Genomic DNA, 21,195 nt, shown 5'->3' on the forward strand with positions numbered 1-21,195 from the left:
CTAAGCAGACAGCGTGAACTCACAAGTCAATGCAGAACTGACATAGAAGACTCTAGTTTTTAGCTCAGACTGAATCACAGATGCAATCTAAGTGCAGGTTAATTAACAACTCTGCAACACTGATCACCTAAGGCAAATCCTTAGTTTTGTATTTGGATATTTAAACGATAGATTATATTCTGTAACTGTGTCTCAGCATCTTAGAAACACGTTACCCAGTCCTATAGTTACATACTAAAGGAACATCTGAAGCCTTTCTAAATACATAGGAGACAGAAACCTAAAGCAACACTATGGGGAAAAAACATGCTTACCTGCTCTGTTCAAGTCCCAGTGAAGTCAGCTACAGCCTTTAGTTTCCACAAGAGTTAAATTAAATCAGAATCTCCAAAACAAACACTTCCATCATGAATTTCTGTATGTGTATTTCAGGCCCTGGTAAACTAAAAGTGATCCAAATACCCTAACGCAGAGCAAACTCAGTCTGATATTATAGTCAAATTATAGTCAGTCATCCAGGAAAAAAAAAAAAAAATTAAACATGTAAATATTCCGTCTTGGTTATATTTTTCAAATACAGATCATACATTACCAATAATGTGGGATGTATCCAGCACTTCATATGCTGTTGAATCACTTTTTGCTCCTCTGACAGTCACTTCTGAACAGCTGCAAATGCACACAGGCTACAGTAAAACCAATGTTTTAAATAAACAATTGACATGTTAACTTCCTTAAGTTGTGAGCTGCACTAAAATCAGTAAAGAATAATGCTTCTGCAAGGAACATGTTTAAAGAGTGTTTATACTGAAACTGAAATTCTGTACTGATCAAGACAAAAATTAATAGCTTGGGCACAATGCAAGATGATTCTGAAAAGGTCCCCATTTAAGCCTCAAAAAAATGTAAGTTCGGAAAATTTCAGTTTCAGTAACCAAGAACTCCCTTCCATCTGTGAATGTGCCTCTGACTTCACTCAGCTGTCTCCTTACAAAACAAAGTCTTCTTTGTTTGATATCCCCTCATATCAGTGAACCTCTGTATTTACAAGCTGCAACTTTCTTTCTACATCTCCCAAAACAAATCATAGAACATCCTGCGTTGGAATGGACCCTCAAAAATCATGAAGTCAAACTCCTGGCCTTGCACAGACAAGCCCAAGAATCACACCATGGGCCTGAGAGCACTGTCCAAAAAAAGCTAAGCTCAACACAGCTTTTCTCCTAAAGAGAATGGTACAATAAAACTGTAAAAAGGAACTTTCAGAGGTCCCATCCAAACTCAGCTGTTCTTCAGTTCTGTGATCTTCTGGGGTTTTTGTATTTTTAAGTCAGACTGCTTCCTTCAGGCAATCCCTTCAGCATAGATCTAGACTTTAAAATGACAAAACTAAGTTGTCAATTTGGAGTTTTAATGCCTACCTTTAAATCTGTCCTTGAGACTCTAAGGGCAGCTGAATACAAGTTTTTTGTTGGCCCTTTCCTGTGGAAAGACACCTGACACTTTTTTGTCCCTGAATCTTGTAACTTTCAATGAAAAACACGGCAAGGGCCCAGGCACAGAGCCCACCTGCAATGGATGCCTACCAGCAAGAACTAATGGCCACCAGGGAGCCAGAAAGAAACCCCTTTGCATTGTTACACCTGAGCAGAGAGATCTCTCAGCACCCATTCTTTCTCCAAGCTGGCTGAAAGCGTAAGGCCCCAGCCCAGAGTCCTACAGACTGCCAAGTGTTTGCTGCTAGAGGGTAGAGTTGATTGTTGACCTACACTGAACAAATTGCCACTTCAAAAAATGATTTGCCATGTCTATATTAAAGTCACAGAGGTGCTAACAGACTAGTCACTAATCTCTGGGCATACCAGAGCACTTGAACACTTTATTACACTGTCAAGTTATGAAGTCTCATACTTCTTGTTTTCTCTCTTCACTCCACTGCTGTTTATGCTTTTGGTCCTGAAACTTTCAACAACTGTCCTTGGTATCAAGCTAGAAAAGCAATTGCTTTGTCTACCTCCTCTCTGAAGCGAGCTCACTTAATATGAAGCTCAAAACTACACACCTAGCAGCAGAGAAAATGAAAAATATGAAAGCTAAAACTTAAGGCATCACAGGAGCCTGGCATACAAGCTCAAGGAAATAAAAGAACTAACAGGAACTCACTCTTAGCTGCCTAATTCCAATCTGTCAATAACAAACCATATTCTTTCCTTCCATATACTATTAACAATGTTGAACTGAGCACTGTGCCCCTTTACATGAATACAGAAAGTTAATATGCTCAGATAATGGCCCATTAAAGGCAAACAGTCCAAGAGGAAGCTCATACACGTCCTAGAATTTCTATTAATTACCAAGAGGGAGTTTTCCAAGTGTATACTGCATATGGCCAGTTGTTTGCTCTTCCCCTCCTCCTAAATACACTAGCAAGTGGAAAGGTAGAAACAAAATTAGATTACATTTCAATTTTGCACCTCAACAATCCTGAAAACACCTGTAAGTAAAGTTAAGGAAGTTACTGTTTTGGTTCTCCAAGCAAGTATTTGCAAGATACAAAGAGTGTTTTCTAAATTAGCCTGCAAGCATAGGACAGAACGGGTTGTGAAAAGGAGACCCAAAATCAAAATGTATAAATAACAAACTTGTTGGCCAGCAGTTAGCAAGAAGAAATTATAAGTATTTATTTTTTTGCAGATGAATTGCAAGCAAGCACCAAATTTTACAGAAGTTACATTTCCAGTTTTATCTTACGGTGATACATCAAGGAAAAGCAATTGCTTCCACAGCAGCAGAATATTAATAATTTAACCATGGCTCAGTTTAAACTCAAGTAGGAGTATGTTAATTTCTCATATTGAAATCTAATACAAAACAAGTTTATTATTTATTACTGTTATGAATTTAATTGTACTGTTTTATGCACAGACAAGAAAAACTCAACCTAGCCAGAAACCTGTTTTCTAAAGTCTCTCCATCCCAAGTGTTTCATACAGATATACATAATCATGGGATTTCCCCTATTATTAATGCATCTGTCTGCAATTACACAAGGTGTTTTACACTACTTAAAAACTTCACATATATAAAGAACATGTGCAATCTCTAGGAAGAGATAATGATGTGAAAGTATTTGAAGTTCAAAACCACACAAGATAGTAAAGGCAGAAGAAAAAAAACCAAAAAGATTCCTGGAGCTGGCACTATTCTATGTCTATAGCAAGATTAGAACCAAGTTTAAAGGACAAAAAAAAAAAAAAAAAAAAAGTTCAGCTTTTAGTGCTGGACTTTAATCCGCAGTTCATGTCAGTAAAACTTTTAATAACTTCTATTCATAGCCACTGGTAAGAATTCTGCACCACTGAGAAACATTGAACTCCCACAATGCTCCTGTTTTATTAAGGAAATCAAAATGCTACAGAACAGAAATGTCTGCTTTTTTTCCCTTAGGCTGGTGACAGTAGATTACCACTGTTATCTACATATAAAAGTCTCAAACTGACAACACACACATATAGAAACCTGTGCCTTCCAAGCATCAGAAATTCAATACAAGTGCTGTCTTGTAAAGAGCACAGCCCATCCTTCCAAGAACATTTCAGTCCAAACTGCTCCCAGACCTGCAGCACTTTGGCACAGCAGGAATCCTTTCCCAAAACTACCTGCAAAGAAAAATTATGAAAGGGAAAGTAGGACTATGCAATATACCAAGCTAACTCACAGTCATGCAATCTCATTTACAAAGGAATCTTTTATACTTATGACAAAGAAGCTCCACAGCACTGTCTGTGTCAAAAAGCTCAGGTGAAGAGGATGTCTGCCTAAGCTTAAGATGGATAAAAGGCAGCTTAATGTTCAACTATGAGTTCCAGTGCATCACAATGAACAACACATGCCAAAAGTCAACTGGGCCTCTGAAAAATGCACAGTGGAAAAAGAAAATGGACTACTGGAAAAAGGGATTTCAGAATGGAAGAGGATACTGCCAGTTTTGGAAGAGTTTGAATACAATGACTTTGTTAAATAGTCTGATCTCTTTTGGACCCTCAGTTACCCAGTGAATACATTTTATGTGATTATTTCTGCTATATAGCTTCAGAAATGCATTTGATTTTGAGAAATCATCATTCATTTCTATGATAGGTTACCCAGAGGAGGAAAAAAAAAAGAACAAGTAGTAAGAGGCAATGTCCTTCCTCCCACTCCCCCAAAATCAGAATTCCTCCTTGAACACCACAGCCTAAATGTTCTATGACATCATTTAGGCAGGAAAACCAACAGTCCCTTCTCTTGTTAACTTAGTTCTTGTTTGAAATTATTACTATTTTCCTCTCCTTTTCTCCACGATTAAGAAATTTGCTGGGGATAAAATTAAAGATCTGCATAACCAAGGAATGCTACGCAACAAGAAACCGTAAACAATCAGACACTGTTTATCAGCACTGCTAAAATATAAGATAGATACTAGTTTGCATGTCTTGACTCAGAACAACAAGAAACAGGCAAACCAAAAGCCTAAATTTAAACAAGCTTCTATACAGTTAAACCAGCACTAACTGCTGCAGTCATATGCAAAAGTGTATTACTGAATGTCTGGATACAAAATAAATTAATGTCAAGGCTTTTTAGCTCACCCATTTTTCAAATCCCCAACATCACTAGAGACCACCAATCCAAGACTAGAAAAATTAAGTGCTCCCTTAAAGGACTTCATTTCCTCTGCACACATTAGCTACAGAATTCCTCCATGGTTAAAAACAGGGGATGAGTTTGCCTTACAATCATATTATTTGAACACTTGTGATTAAAACACTTCTGTACAACCTTGGCAATGTTAGCTTACCAGCTGGACACTGGAAATAGACATGAACTGACAAGGAAAGAAGAAAGAAAGAACAAATGCACTATTACTTAGACAGTATGCTTCTCCCCATAGGAAACTAACAGCTACTATTTTACAGAGCTGGCATTTCATAGAATTTTACTCATAATAAAACAGAAGACGTCTTAACTGTATAGTCCTATAAGCTGCATATTTTAAAAAAGGTATTTGTAAGTTTTTTAAAATGCATGTTTTAATCTAATAACACTACAAACACAAGAATTACCTATTGATGAGTTAGTCTCACTTAAGAAGTGAACTTCTGGTATAAGTAGCCTTAAGTAGCACAAAATAAAAATATTCAACTCGGATGAAAAAAAAATCCTTCATATTGAGGACTTAATAAACGGCTTCTATTACCTTCACTGTCTAAACATCCCACATGCACACAGGACTGAGATGATCTGAACATAAATCTGGAAGAAAAAGAAATGTAATAATGTACTTCTCTTTGGCCCTTCTGTAGCTCACAACACCATGTTATCATCACACTTCCCTGACTTTATGTGTTCCTATCCAGACCATCTCTAGGAGGCATTCAGAAACCTCAAGATAAATTAAATAGAGATGAGAAATCAACATGTACTAGTTAACAGAAATCTCAGTCACCACAGCCAACACTCGTTCTCAAGGGTAAAATGCTCCTTACTTTCCATTGCACAATTCTTCACAAGCTTTTTTTTTCCACCTGGAAATTCCTTCACCTGAGGAAGCTATAACAAAATGGTGATTGGGCTAACTTCCAAAATGGTGCTTTCACTCTACACTCAAAATGTTACAGTACTTTTTATTTTCATTGTTTTACATTTTTAAATTTTTAAATGTGCCATGCAACTTTTAAGGCATAGTCCTGAATAAAATCAGTAGTAATAGAAGGGAAATTAGGGTGGCATGACTACCATCTAACGTCATTCCCTCAAGCAGAAAGGCCTTAAACATTTTCCTGAGAGTGACTTTTTCAAGTATTTGACAAGTAGACAAACATCAGCCTCATGGGGAACATTCTTCCTAGGGGCAAGAAGCTGTAAATTCCTATTTACAGAGCATGGGGAGAAAAAAATGCCCAACTCCCCATTATGATTACCCGCACTCAAACTACTATAAGCATTCTGTGCTCATTATGTTTTGAGTTCTTAGGGCCTCATTAAAATAACTTATTAGAATTACAGAAAAAATCAGAGGTGAAGTGTGCTTGGAAACTTCAGATGTGAAAAAGAAACCCCTGAGTTGCTAATGCATCACCAAAAAGATACAACTTCCCTGCCCTCTGCTTACTTCTCCCTCACAAGACAGGGCAGGCCACAGACCTCCCCTACAGTTAGTTAGTCACTGCAGCATTGATTAGATGCCATTATCAAAAGGGAATCAAGATACCTTATTGTCATCTTCCAGTATTTCAGGCAGGAAGAGGTCCTGTCTGCCTCAGTAACGTTAAGCAGAGTTGCCAGATGATCCCCATCACATGAGCAACAACTCTTAAAACTCTTAAGAGAGGTGTCATGGGCCTGTGGAGCCTGTTCAAGCAATGAAAAGCAGTAACACTAGCTCTGACTCACTAAAGGAAAACAGCCAAGTCGAAGACATCCTAAAAGACAATTCATATTTAGAGAAAGATAGAGGGATTTGCAAAGTGATGTAATTTCTTAAACATAGGCTCTTCTGTTTGACAGGGGGCAAAATATGATGAAAAAAGAGTAACACGTTTCTCTAAATAATGGTAAATATTCCCTTGAAATTCAGATTCCGTCAACATCAGCACAAGACAAGTAGATACTGACGAGAACTACTGAAGATTTTACTTTTCCATTAGCAAAGCTGGCTCAAACAGAAAGCAGGGAAGGTGGTGGTGGTTTCACTGGACTGTCAAGGTTACTCCCAAAACACCGTGTTGGAAGGGGACCAGTACCTCTGCTTAACGTTTACTGGCCGCTTCTGTGCTGCTCGTCACACCCACAGGACCACCCGGGATGGTCGGCCGGCACCGACCACCGCCGGGCTGCACCAGCGGCTCCCGGCAGCGCACACTTCGGGGCTTTGTCAGAGCAAAGCCTCCTGTGCCGGGGGGCGGCTGCAGGGCCGGGGCCCCCCCTCCCACAGCCTCCGACGGCGAGGGCTGAAGGGCTGCGCTGCCGGACGCACCGCCCGCCTCGCCCCAGCCGCGCCGCAGACGGCGCTCGGCGGAGCTCCGCGGCTCCGGCCGCCCCGGCCGCGGGAACGGCCGCCTCCCCCCGGGGTGCAGACCCGGCTGCCTCGGCCCGGCACTCCCGCGGCGCCCGGGAGCTCCCGGCGCCGTGCCGGGGCGGAGGACGCCGCCGCGGAGTTGATCGCTAACTCCCTGTCCCGCTCCCTCCGAGAGCTCCGCCCGCGGGCGCCGTGCCGCCGGCAGCCCCAACGGGGCGGGCGCGGCGCGCCACCGAGGGAGCCGATGGGCACATCGCCCCCGCCCGCCCCACGGCCACTGCGACCCCCGGCACGGCGCCTGCCGCCCCCACGCCCACCTTTCCGCAGGCTCGCTCGACTCCGCTCTCTCGCGTCCTCGCCGCAGCGCCGCGTGCGGTGCGCGGACAGAGCCGCGCGGAGCGGAGCACGCTGAGCTCCCCTGCCGTGCCCCGCGGCGGCGGCCGCGCTGCCAGCGCCGAGGCGTGAGGGCGGCCCCACGTGCGCCGGCTGCGCCAATCGGGGCCGCCCGCGGGCCGCCCACCGTCCCGGGCCGCCCACCGCCCCCGCCGCCACCGTCCCGGGCCGCCCGCAGCAGCGGCGCGGCGCGGCGCGGCGCGGAGCAGCGGCGCGGCGCGGCGCGGCGCGGAGCAGCGGCGCGGCGCGGCGCGGCGCGGAGCAGCGGCGCGGCGCGGCGCGGCGCGGAGCAGCGGCGCGGCGCGGCGCGGCGCGGAGCAGCGGCGCGGCGCGGCGCGGCGCGGAGCAGCGGCGCGGCGCGGCGCGGCGCGGAGCAGCGGCGCGGCGCGGCGCGGCGCGGAGCAGCGGCGCGGCGCGGCGCGGCGCGGAGCAGCGGCGCGGCGCGGCGCGGCGCGGAGCAGCGGCGCGGCGCGGCGCGGCGCGGAGCAGCGGCGCGGCGCGGCGCGGCGCGGAGCAGCGGCGCGGCGCGGCGCGGCGCGGAGCAGCGGCGCGGCGCGGCGCGGCGCGGAGCAGCGGCGCGGCGCGGCGCGGCGCGGAGCAGCGGCGCGGCGCGGCGCGGCGCGGAGCAGCGGCGCGGCGCGGCGCGGCGCGGAGCAGCGGCGCGGCGCGGCGCGGCGCGGAGCAGCGGCGCGGCGCGGCGCGGCGCGGAGCAGCGGCGCGGCGCGGCGCGGCGCGGAGCAGCGGCGCGGCGCGGCGCGGCGCGGAGCAGCGGCGCGGCGCGGCGCGGCGCGGAGCAGCGGCGCGGCGCGGCGCGGCGCGGAGCAGCGGCGCGGCGCGGCGCGGCGCGGAGCAGCGGCGCGGCGCGGCGCGGCGCGGAGCAGCGGCGCGGCGCGGCGCGGCGCGGAGCAGCGGCGCGGCGCGGCGCGGCGCGGAGCAGCGGCGCGGCGCGGCGCGGCGCGGAGCAGCGGCGCGGCGCGGCGCGGCGCGGAGCAGCGGCGCGGCGCGGCGCGGAGCAGCGGCGCGGCGCGGCGCGGAGCAGCGGCGCGGCGCGGCGCGGAGCAGCGGCGCGGCGCGGCGCGGCGCGGAGCAGCGGCGCGGCGCGGCGCGGCGCGGAGCAGCGGCGCGGCGCGGCGCGGCGCGGAGCAGCGGCGCGGCGCGGCGCGGCGCGGAGCAGCGGCGCGGCGCGGCGCGGCGCGGAGCAGCGGCGCGGCGCGGCGCGGCGCGGAGCAGCGGCGCGGCGCGGCGCGGCGCGGAGCAGCGGCGCGGCGCGGCGCGGCGCGGAGCAGCGGCGCGGCGCGGCGCGGCGCGGAGCAGCGGCGCGGCGCGGCGCGGCGCGGAGCAGCGGCGCGGCGCGGCGCGGCGCGGAGCAGCGGCGCGGCGCGGCGCGGCGCGGAGCAGCGGCGCGGCGCGGCGCGGCGCGGAGCAGCGGCGCGGCGCGGCGCGGCGCGGAGCAGCGGCGCGGCGCGGCGCGGCGCGGAGCAGCGGCGCGGCGCGGCGCGGAGCAGCGGCGCGGCGCGGCGCGGCGCGGAGCAGCGGCGCGGCGCCGCGGCGCGGCGCGGCGCGGAGCCGCGGCGCGGCGCGGCGCGGAGCCGCGGCGCGGCGCGGAGCCGCGGCGCGGAGCCGCGGCGCGGCGCGGAGCCGCGGCGCGGCGCGGAGCCGCGGCGCGGCGCGCGGGATGCCGCGGAGCAGCGGCGGCAGCGCGGGCAGGAAGCTGGCTTGGGAGGCAGGAGGAAATAAGCGCGTTGGAACGGAGTTTGGGATGGCTGAAGGGAGGGAACCCCAAGCGCTGCTGCTCGGGGGGTGCGCGCCCGCGGGGCCGCCGCGGAGCCGGGCTGGCGGCAGCGCCGCTCGGCCAGAGCGCTCCGCAGGAGAGGAGCGCGCTCGCCGCGGCCGGGGAGCCTCCCGCGGGCCGGGTTCCGCCGCGGCCGGAGTCCCGCCCGAGCCGGCGCCGGGATTGAGAGTTTGGACGGGCAAACCTCCAAAATTAACGTACAAAGCGCCCTTTTAGCTCTCTGACGAGTTTTGCAGCGCTGAAAGTGCTGGGAACGCGCTCTCACCTGGTCACAGAAAGCCCGCGGGGCGGGAGCAGGGCTTGGCTGTTGCCAGCGGCCCGCGGGTCACGGCAAAGCGCGGAGAGCCTGGGATGGGCCAGGTGTGCCGCGGCTGCTCAGGCTCCCAGCCAGGTTCCTGAAAGGCATTGTCTCCTGCTCAAGCGTCACACAAATAACAGAGGGCTGCTGCTCCGCACTCAGAGGATAAGGCTGGAAACAAATTCTGCTATTGTGTTTTCTACACACTGGGTGTCAGTGACGTGTCCAGATCCTGGGCCACGTTGCTGTGTCCGCTGTGGCAATGCTGGGAATAATTGCTTGGAAATAATTAAGCTGGTTGGTTAGAAAATAAACATTTGCAACATAGGAAAATATTTTTCTTCTTTACGGTGTTTAACTTATAACACCGAGTTTTTGTATGATGGTCGACGTGAATTGTAGTTCATAGAACTTCCAATAGTTAATAGGAATATAAATTGATTGTTTGCTCAGGGTGTGTGTATTTTGATCCTGTCGTTTAATGTAATGATTGTTGATATTACATAGTGGCAGTTTGCTACTACAGTTTCAGTTTTTAGACCATTACACTCAATTGTATTGCTGTTCATTTAGATCTCTCTTAGAAATGCTGTGAAATCCATTCAGTGACTCATGTTAATTCCAATAGATTTTGCATGGATATCATGGAAATAGGCCAATCTACTTTTGTTGTGGGCACCAGCCTCCTACAAATGCCTTCCCATCTTATATATATCTTCAACCCCCAGTGGCCTTCAGCCGTCCCTCTATATTAAAAGCAGTTTTACAAAAGATAGATCCTTTCTTTTCTGTGAATATGATTGCCAGTAGAGTTCAGTGTCTCCAGCATCCCTTGACTTCAGGCCAGATGCGCAGCCATGAACAGAAAACAGGGAGAACAGGCCTCAGTTAAGAAAGGGAAAGTTGGAAACAAGGTTATTTTTTTTTTTCTTTTTTTGATGAATCTGAGCAATGAGACCTTCAAAGAGTTCATTATGACCTTTTTACAAAGATAAACTTGAGAATATCCAGATAAATGACCCATTTTTATCTACTACCTAAATACCAAATCATTTAAAATGTTATTTTCTAATTTTTCTGCAGCCATACAGACTAGTAGTGCTGATGTTGTGATGTTATTTAATTGCCTTACGTTACAGATTACAGAAACGAAAAAGATAAAAGCTGAATATGCATTCGCAAATACTGACACTTTTCAGCCCTTCAACCTTTCACCCCTTTTTCCTTCTCTTCTTAGTATATTTTTGTGAGCTTTGGGTTTTGAAAATTATTTCTGTTTAGTTGTTTTTTTGGTTTTTTTTTGTTTTTTTTTTTTCTCTTCTTTTGTTTTCTGTGTTTTTTGTTTTTTGGTTTCTTTTTTCCTCTGGTAGGTTCTTGCAGACAATGTGTTTTAGGTAAGAGTAGAAATTGAAGTCCAGCTTTTATTTTTGCAGCAGCTACTCAGACTTTTAAATTTTTCTCATTTTTCTTCCATTGTCTTTTGAACTGATAGTATTTAATCTGGGCTACTGGATTGGTCCTGGTAACTTGTATTGATGGTCTTGAGTTTATATTTAAGCATATAGCCTGTCATTTCCAGTGACATGTACTGTTGTTAAACGTCTTTGTCAGTGTCCTTGGGCTTCTCGGGCTGAGTGGCATGCTTGGGCTCAGCTATTGTTCTTCTCCTGCAGCTGGATAAATTTATTAGTTCGACAGATTTAACATGCAAAAACCGTCCAGCAGATTTCAGCCTTCATGCCAAACCCACAAAGTGGGTTTGCACATGGAAGTAGCTGTAAACAACACAAAAAAAATGTGTCAGTCAACCATGTAAAATCATTTGAGTACCTAAGGGGTCCAGTTAGATGAATAAATTTGAAAGGTTAATGCCCTCTGCAGTATGCCAGACTTCTTCACAGAGCTTACCATCTTCCTAGTGGAACAGGACATTTGTTTCTCTCCTACCCCAATGCATAGCCTATTATCTCTGTGGAAACAAACCTCACCTCTAACCTAAACAGTCCTTGCAGCAGTCTCTGGCCAGGAGGCAGAGCTTAAACCAAGGAAGTGATAGTGGTTTAAATAATTTTAAATGATTGTACCAAAGCACGTGTCTGAGAACCATAGTGTTTGCAGGAGTGAGATCTGAGAAACAAGCTTGGAGCTTGCCTGTATGTCCTGTAATCTGTGGGATCAGGAGAGAGGTCCAGATTTAGAAAGTTCCACCGGAATAGAGATGAAATAGGGATATTGGTGGTTATCTGGGTGTAAGACTCATCTGAGTATTCAAAAGCAAACCTTACCCTTTGCTCCAGGAACACATGAGGCTATTGAAATGGTTTGTGTGCAAGATACTTAAAATTACATTTAGATAATAAATCTAAGAAACATGACCTCAAAATTGAGACTAAAGGAACATTTTGCAGGCCTGGAGAGCAGAAGTCTGACTGTTACAGTTATGCAGTTGAACCACCAGAATGCCACTGATAAGCAGCTTGATAAAGGGCTAACAAGCAAGATAACTACAATTCCTCACAGTACTAACAGTGCAGGACACCTGAAGTACTTATTATGAGGACTTATTATATAGGACATTTTCCTATATAAAAACTACATAGGAGATAATTTTTAAACATAGTATTTAAAGATAAGTATTTAAAGCAAGGCCGCTAATGACAAGTGCTGGACCTTAGTGCATAGCTAAAGTCATTAAGCAATTTAAGTGTTTTACAGTTGCAAGACAGAGAAAATGAATCATAAGAAAGTGTGTGATACAATTTACTGATGAGCTATATAGAGAGGGGAGCTGTGTCCTGGACTTCTGGATTTCTCAGGCTCCGGTGCTGTAGAGCCAGCACTGGGTTCTGAGTCACCTGCATACACCCCCCTCTTAGCTCACTGTTCTAGTCCTCAGATCATAGAACCCCTCATGGGAAATCCACCAAGTCTGTGGCTAAAAGTCAAGAGACTCAGGGACCGGGTGGTGGCAGGGGCAGTCTCTAGAGCAGCCACTGTTCCTGTTGCCTAGTGGGAAAGCAGCCAGAAGAGTCAAGAGGTGGGCTCTTTGAAGAGCTGATGGCAGGAGGGGTAAAGCCTTGTTCAGTGTAGGTAAAGTAGAAGCTATGCATCTGTGACAAATGCATAGGGACTGCAGAGCTACAGCACACCCCCAGTGTGTCATCTGAAGGACCACCACTGTTTTTCTTTTTGCTTCAGATCATCTTCAAATGATGAAAGAATGCATCCATATGTACAAAAGTAATGGACAGATTTGCTTCTGTATTTTTGTAAATGGTACAAATAAAATTTTAATGTAAAAGGATACTTCCCATGATCCTTGCTGAGTCATATTTTCTTGTGGAATTCCTCAATATTAGCAAGTGTTGCTTAAAAAAAAGAAATTCAGTACAGCCCAATCCATAGAATTAATTTGATTTACTACTGTTTACTAAAAGAGCATTATGTATCTATGCACTGCAAAATCAATGTCTATATTAATAGATACAGACTTTTTGGTGATAGTAAGGTCATTTGACAAATTGCTTCTAGCCCTTTCTTACCTGTGGAGGGAGCATTCAGGAATTCTGGACTTCTTTTAGCAGCAGAATGCATTGGCAGGTAGCAAAGGAGACATTCCTTCTCTCTTATCTTCAAGACTGCTCCTTTCACATATAAAAAAACATATCTCCCCTCAAATACCTTCCTGAAAATATTCCTCCTATGCAGCTGAAAGAACAGCCACAAGGATTGAGCGTAGGAAACAAGATAGGCTGAGCAAAAAACCATGTCAGGATATGGGACTTGTAAACCACCCCAGGGTCTATGGGACACGTAAAGCCAGGGAGGTTCATTGTAGACCTCTCATCCTATGGCACCATAAAACAAGAGCAGGAAGTTTCACTACTCCAGTATGTCAATAAAAGAACAGTATGTGGACAATGCTGTCCTACATTCAAAAGATGGTTTTATCTTTCTTTAACACAGACAAAATAAAGCAAGAAAAAAACCCCAATATTTCTCCATTTTTCTGTTCACTCTTCATTCACTGATATTTTCTAATGTGTATTCATTTCCTGTTTACACTAAAAGCAGTATCTCTAACTGCAAACTCAGATCTCCTCTAAGCCTGCCAATTGAAAAGTAAAATGTTTAATTAAGTATGAGCACTGTCCAAAATAAATAGCCCTTAGTTCAAATCTAATTAAGATAACATCAAGGTATGCAGAGACATAAATATATATGTGTGTATCTATATGTGGAAAATCCAAATCCCTAATTACTGGGATACATTAAAATTGTTCTAGTTCCTACAATGAAGGTACTGGATCTTGTTGTCAGAACATACACAGACCAGTTTAAAAATAACTGTGTGAAAATTAGATGAGCAATTGCTTTCATTGACCAGTGATATCTCAGAAAACTTGCAGGCACAGCAAGGCACAGGAGGGTGAAGGGACACAAGTGAGCCTCAGACATCTTAGAAACATTTGTGATATTTTCCTAAAATTTTTTTAGGGCATACACTTTTCTGAAAAGACAGTGTGTTAGGCAGCAGCGGGAGCTTGTAAGGTATTTGATTGGTTCATGCTTATAGGACTGGAATGACCCTGTCACTTTATTAGAGCTGGTTGGCTTAGTCACTAATTACAGGTTTCTTTTGACCAGTAGATAAAATCTGTGCATAATGCTTATGATTATCAGGGGAGTGACATCATGTGCTGCCTGGCCTAGCACAGTATATGACCTGACCACAGAAATTCTAGTGTGATTTGTAATAGGGTATGGGGAATGCAACATAAAATTATCTATCATTTGCATGCCTTACTCTTTATCATCACTTAATAGTTAGTATCATAGCCCCGTGAGCAGTGGTGTTAAATATCATGGGTCCGAGTATGACATCCAAGGACTTTAGAAAGGTTAGAAATATGCTTTCATGACAGTTAATTTGAAGACTTTTACATTTTACTATTTGCTTTGGAGTCAAGAGTTCTTAGAAACTTTACTGCAATTATTTGAAAAAATGTCCTTCATGGTAAAGAGGAGAAAAAGCAAGCAGCACTGCATAATTTACTGTGATGCCTGTACAAAGCACTTGGGTAATGTTTTATCAGCTCCATAGTATTCTTTCCTAAATTATGTCCCAGACTAGATAATACAAATGGAAAAAACAAGTTTATTTTTTCTATTCAACTTGCAGCTGTAATAATAAAAAGAGAAAAATCTGATTGCTTTGAGAAAGTTTTGTTCTTCCAGAAAACCATTATTTTTTGTTATTTCAGTGATTATGAATGCTAATTTTGTTTAATGTATAAACCATTATATGGTTTTATATTTGAAGTATAAAATGGACATGAAATATATTTTCCTCAAATAGGTATTGTTTTTGAAATACTGTATTTGAAATAGCTTGATGATAATGAGAGGTAGCTTTAAAGACCATATACAAAAATAACTGAAGATATGTGCTACTATGTGCTAGAGAAGGCATTGAAAATAGATTTCTGGAAACTGTAGTCTTTTTATCAATATCATATTGTTGGTTTCCCAATTGTTTATGAAGATGCAAAGTTTTCAAAGCCTCCTCAATCTGACTTTTATTTTTAATTTTAAAATTAAGGTCAAATCACCTTGCCTGAAAGCTATCTGAATGATTTTGTTTGTGTGTGCAACTGCCTGTATTCATAGCTAATACGTACATATATATATATATATATATATATATATATATATACAAACACTCTGAATTCCAATGAAAAGAAAAATGTTAGGCAGAATCTTACATTCCATTTAAAGTGTAATTCTATGAGACAGTCAAAGCTGTAAACACAAATATTTACAGAAAATGGGCAATACAAAAGAATCCATATTTAATAATATATTGTACCTAAAAACAAACATCTTCTATTTCATGCCTGATTACAACTCAGAATTAGAAGACTACCCTGTATTTCCTAATTGTGTGATTAACAGACTTGCTGATAAAAGTGGAGCCATGGAAGAGAGCTGTGGATAACATGTACTCCAGAGTAGCTGTAAATATTTTGATGATGAAAAGAGTGCTTTTAGTGAAAATCCACAGGTAATGACAGGTTAAATTCACCATTCTAAACAAAAAAATAAGAAACAGAGTTACTCCAATTTTTGACAAATTGAATGCATGATAGTTTATAAAGTATATTTTACCTTTTCAAGTAAAGAAGTAAAGGCCAGATATGCAAAAAACGCATCTTAGACTTGAACCATTTTAAATGCATAAAGTAAATACAAGAACAAGAAATGTAAAGTTAGAAGTATATTTTAAAAGTGTGGCCATGATTTCAAGGCAGCTGGTAGGTTTGAAACGGGATACATTTTGTTCTGTCACTTTAGGGTTGAGGGGCTTGTTTTCTTAATGAGATTCGCTGATGTAACTCTAATAATTTTGCCTCAGCTATGGTATTGTACATAGACACATCTGTAACTAAATTCTTGGGCATGAGAGTAATGATAAACTCTCATAAGAAAGGGAAAGGTTATCAGGGGAGCAGTGGAATAGCCATCACTAGAATGGGCAAATCTGTCTTTCAAGTAAGCTCTGCTTTGAGTTTGGGCAAAATTACCTCTGAAGGTCTCAACCTAATAATATTTTCCTTTCATTCCATGACTGAGTTAGTTTCAAGTGTACACCTGAAGAGCTGGGAGTAGGATCTGTCTCAGATATTCAAAACCTGCCTGAGAAGGTTTTATCCTGACACAGGACTGGAGGGGACACGAGGAGATGAATCTGGACTGCAGTAAATTCTGCAAAGCTGTGCTCTGTCATCATGGTGGTCAGATATCTGGTGAGACTGAGAAAGTTTCTTATATTTCTTGTAACATCCCATATAAAATGCTTCAAGGAACTTTCTAAACTCTGTATTTCTGAATCTTCAAAGCAGGAGTAAGGCATAAGAAAAATTTCAAGGATTCAATTGTAAAAAAAAAGTGAAACCTCTGCTTATAAATACTCATCATAAGCAGAACACAATGATAAGGTATGCTTTTGAATTACACACTGAACTATAAAAATTTTCACTCACCAATATTGCCCTTTATAGTTTATTTTTTTTTTAAGAATCATCAAATAAAACCATAAGAAATCAGAAAATCCATATCTGCAGAGCAGTTGATTCAGCATTGGTCAAAAAGTGGAATAACATAAGTCTTTCAGAAGCTTCAAGATCTTGCCAGGCTTTATTCTCTGGAGCTCAGATTTGTTGTTCTAATGAGTTTGTTTACTGCAACCAGTCTGAATATGACACAAGAAGTCAGATACAAAAACTTGTTCCAGAAATAATTGTGCATCGTTGCACACGTTGAATTGTTTTGACAAGTTTTTTTCTAATACACATTTACAACATTGAAATAGATTTCCTGTGGGGTTTTATCTTTGTTTTTCTATGACTGACCTGCTGTCTGCCTTTTGTGAGGACATATCAAATTGAAAATAGTTTCAAAGTTGTTATAGATTTAATGTATGAAAGAGTGTTAAATTCAGGGCTAGATTTGAGTCTAATTGTCGTAAAATCTGCCGCAGGCTCTGTTAAGGCATTTAACACTGAAAGACATTCACTGTTTGCCAGTTCCAGAGGTTATACTGAAATTACATTATAAATTAATTTGTGTGGATATGTTGCTTGGATAAGGATTTATGAAAGTAGGAGAATGTCAGAGAGTGTTTTTTAGAATAGGAAGGATTATTATGTAGAAACCCACTTACAACCTGAAAGCTGTAAGATACATTACCAAATTATTGACAGTAAATTAAATCTTCTCTTCAGAGGCAGAGTCAAATCAGAGGTCTTAAGAAAGAGATTAGTAAGTTTTTTAATAAACTTTTTTAATATTTAAATGTATATCTATATACATATATATATCTATATACATCTACATATGCATATGTTTCTATGGGGATACTGTTTAGGATTGTCACCTTCCTGGAATAATCACAGTTCTCAAAGATGAAGTACAAGTGCCCTGAGACTTTCTGTAACAGGGGTGAAAAAGCCATTCGCAGTGCAAAGCCAGTGCCTACTCCCTGTGTCCCACCAACACTGGGAGGAGCAATAGGGATCACAATCCTTACTTCAGAGAGAAGAGCCTTGGAATTCAGTCAGCTCCATCTCCAACTTTTAAAAGGTTTCACTGCATAGAAAAAAAAGTAAAGCAGCAACTGTGCATGCTCAATAACTTTTGAGCTTCCCTTTGTGTTTAAGATAATCAGTTTTCAGCCCATACGTAGCATAGTGCTCATCTTATAACCATTAAAAAACTCAGTTAGGTAAAATGGCTTTGTGTACTCTGACAATTAATTAAATGCCCAATGGATACTTTTGCACTCATAATTAGCAGATTAATAGCACTGTTTCCTCTGGGGACAAATAAAACCATGTTTGTCAAAATAAACGGCTATGTATGTATGCAGACACACACATTTACATGTACAGAAGGGTAAAGCAGTATGTGTTCAGTTTGTTTATTTCTTTCAAAGATGGAGCCTGAGCAATACTGTGGTTTTAACCCTAAATCACTTACCAAATAATACAATTGATAATACCATCGTTTTTCTTTAAATACTAAAAATGTCAGTTCAATATCTGCAGCAAATACAGAGAGACAATCAGTTTGGCGAGGGAGAAGTTACTGTATTGACAATATTGCATTTGAAGAATTTAGGCACATGTAATGGATAGGTACTTTAAAAATTTATAGTCTTGAGGATCTAAAAAAGAATGCTTTTCCTTAATATTAGAAAATTAGTTTAATTGCACACCAATATATGGCCAGTAATGTTAACTTCCCAGGAGGGATCATTAACTCTCCAATTACTTGAAATTTGGCTTTCTAGGTATTCAGATAACTTCAAAGTGTGGTTTATTCTGAAAAGTTTTTATTCTCTGTATAGTAGTAGCAATAGTCTACTATTGTAGACTAATTTCCTTTCAATTAATTTAATTAATTGAATTTAATTAATAATAATTTAATTATTGATGTTCATTGTAAACATTTATTAGCATAAGTTAGGAAGAACCTCTTTGCACTTTAAACTTTGTCTTGATTAGGCTTTATGTTTAATGTTTCTAATAATGACGTAATTTTTTAAAAAATGGATTCTAAATTGTATATTTTCCCTAAATTTACTTTCTGCAAACTAAGAGAAGAAAAAATAGTAACTCTTCTATAAACGAAAAAGGTAACTTAATCTGAAAACCACCCAAACTCTTGAATAAATTCAGTTCTCAAAGCACACTGAGTATTGTTATCAGAAGTATTTCCTGTGAGGTATTTACACTAATGGTATACAAAATATTAGAATTGCCTTTTGTTTGATAATTTGTTAACAAATTCTGTTTTTTTATTAACAAATACTGTTATTTAACAGAAATAATGATGAAGACAGTTAATGAATAAAATCTAGAATTTGTTTCCTACAAAACAATCCCTCCCACCTCCCCAAACACCAAGATGTAGTAGCATATTTCTAACTTGTAGTTAGCACTTCGTTTTGTTACCTATTCTGCTTTTGAGTCATGCTATAGCACAGGGTAACTGAGAAAAGAAAATCTGCTTAGAAAATAAGAGCACTTGAGAAAAACTTACTGTATATAGAATTAATTTATTTTCCATTGCTAGGCTATTTTTTTGTCATCTGGCACAGTGTCATCATGTGTTTTGCTTCACTTCCATGCTATTTTTAACCTGTGTATCTCTTGCAAACAGTTAGGATAAATTCTCTTTTTTTGTGGGCACTTTAGTGTCTAAAAAGCAGCTCTAAAATAAGCTTTCATTGTCACCATCTTATCTAAGTGAAAAAAGTGTTGATATTTGTTGTAATTTTTTTTTATTTTGTATCTAAAGGTAAACTTTCAGTTTTTAAGGTGAAAGAAAATTAAATAAAATATCCATGTTGTGCAACTTCTGCCTCCTGAGGCTTGATTCCTTTTAAAGGGAAGAAAGTAGTCAGGCCAAAAATTTCTAAAATTAAAAGGATAGTTGAGGAAGAGAAAACCATGGAATGATGCACTCTTGTTAACATCCAAATGCTGTTTTTCAGTGTTCTGTAAACGAGAATGTTGCTGCAGCAAACTTGTGTTTTTCCATTGCATATCAATGTTGATAATCAGGATGTGCTGGCCCTACTCTGAAATCTGCACTTTGACTTTGCTCTGTTCTTGTAGCTGCCTAATTTCAATAGAGTTACTTCTTGTTTTCATCTTGTAATCTTTTCAAATATTTTTTATCCTTTTTCCTTTCATGAAATCAAATGCTTTGTTTGTGTACCCATAAAGCATCTATGAGTGAAAAAACCATTTTTGCAGCTGTAGTTTTTCATATATATTTGTGTGTGTGTGTGTGTGTGACTAAAACCCCTAACACTCTTCCACTGCTTACAGTCAGTAAACCAAGTACAAAAGACATTTTTTTCTTTTCAGCTGTAATCTTTTATTCACATGTGTTTAGTATTCCTCTGTGTAACAGTGCAGATACAAGTACTTAAAAGGGCAAAGCCTTCTCCCCAAGATAACAGAGTACACTGCAGTAATACACAGAATGATATACAGATAATTACACTGTGTCCTTTAAGAGGTTAATGAAGTTTAAACTAAATAAACTGAAAACGTCATGGATCTCTTGACAGTTTTCAGAACACATTTGGTTTCAAAATACTGATCTGTGATTTTGTTCTCAGGTGTTAATACTGAGAACTCTGAGTCAGGGAACTTTAGCTAGATGGAGGGTTTAACACAACTGAAAAAATCTAAATGAAGCTAGGGAAAAACTTTTAGGAGAGAAAGGATTCTCTTAGTACCTAGGGCTATACATTCATGTTCATTTAAAAGGGATCCCTATGCCCTCAGATCATTAAGTAGTGCAGATTTGAATAGGGATAGGTATGAGTGTAGAAATGCCATACAATGCCATTTACATCTGCATGCTCTGTGGGCATGTGGGAGCCATTCCAGATTGCCTGGTGTTTTTCTTCTGCTTATCTGCATGGCACATTGAGGAGGCTTTTGGCATCTGGTTCCTAGGCTCTCCTGTTTCTTAGCTCAGCCCTGCAAAAATAGCTCCTGACAGTGATGTGTTCATTGCTATCAGGACATCACTATCAGGACACCATTACCTTTTAGCCTGGTAGTTTTGAGTGTACTCTAGAAGCCTTCCTGGTCTGCAACCTGAGAGCAGCTGGGCTTTGGGAATGAAGCTGTGCAGCCATGGAACAGCTTCCAGCTCTCCAGAAACTGCAGAGTGGTAGGCAGGGAATGGAGCTGGCAGAGCAGCTGATGCATCTGACTGCCAGATGTCTCCCTCGTAAACATCCAGACACCAGCACCAAGTAGTGTCTGGAGCCTGGGGACAGTACAGACTGAGCACTGTAGTGTGGCCATCAGTGAAGGGACAGCTTCCAGATGAGGGAGTTGATGCCCATGCACAGAAATCTCTGCCGAGTTCCCCTTTGGCTGATGTGGTAGACAGCTGACATTTCTGGCAATCAGAAGCCTACTGTTGACCATCATCTGACAGAGTAACTCAGGAGGTGGCATTCACCAGCTCAAAAGCTCTTGTCCATCATCTTTGTGAGTGACAGATATAGAAGGGATCATCTTTGTGCTTTCTCACCCCAGCTGTGGCTGGGTTATGTACATT

The 21,195-nt window shown here is 43.2% G+C and overlaps 1 protein-coding gene across 7 annotated transcripts in view; it reads right to left on the minus strand.

Annotated features, from left to right (window-relative positions):
• Positions 1-9,761, minus strand: part of STXBP6 (syntaxin binding protein 6) — a 101,213-nt gene extending 91,452 nt beyond the window's left edge. For 2 of the 7 annotated variants that reach the window (XM_086895962.1, XM_086895963.1), the window contains exon 1: positions 7,378-7,557. The gene's annotated coding sequence lies outside the window, so the exon portion shown is untranslated. Of the gene's footprint in view, positions 1-592; positions 670-5,239; positions 5,296-6,253; positions 6,394-7,377; positions 7,558-9,510 lie in introns of those variants that run through there. The other 5 variants (XM_086895967.1, XM_086895964.1, XM_086895970.1 and 2 more) reach the window with 5 other exon arrangements.
• Positions 9,762-21,195: the final 11,434 nt, after the last annotated feature.

The sequence above is a fragment of the Cyanistes caeruleus genome, chromosome 6 (assembly GCF_971803275.1).
Source record: "Cyanistes caeruleus chromosome 6, bCyaCae1.hap1.1, whole genome shotgun sequence".
Taxonomy (NCBI): domain Eukaryota; kingdom Metazoa; phylum Chordata; class Aves; order Passeriformes; family Paridae; genus Cyanistes; species Cyanistes caeruleus.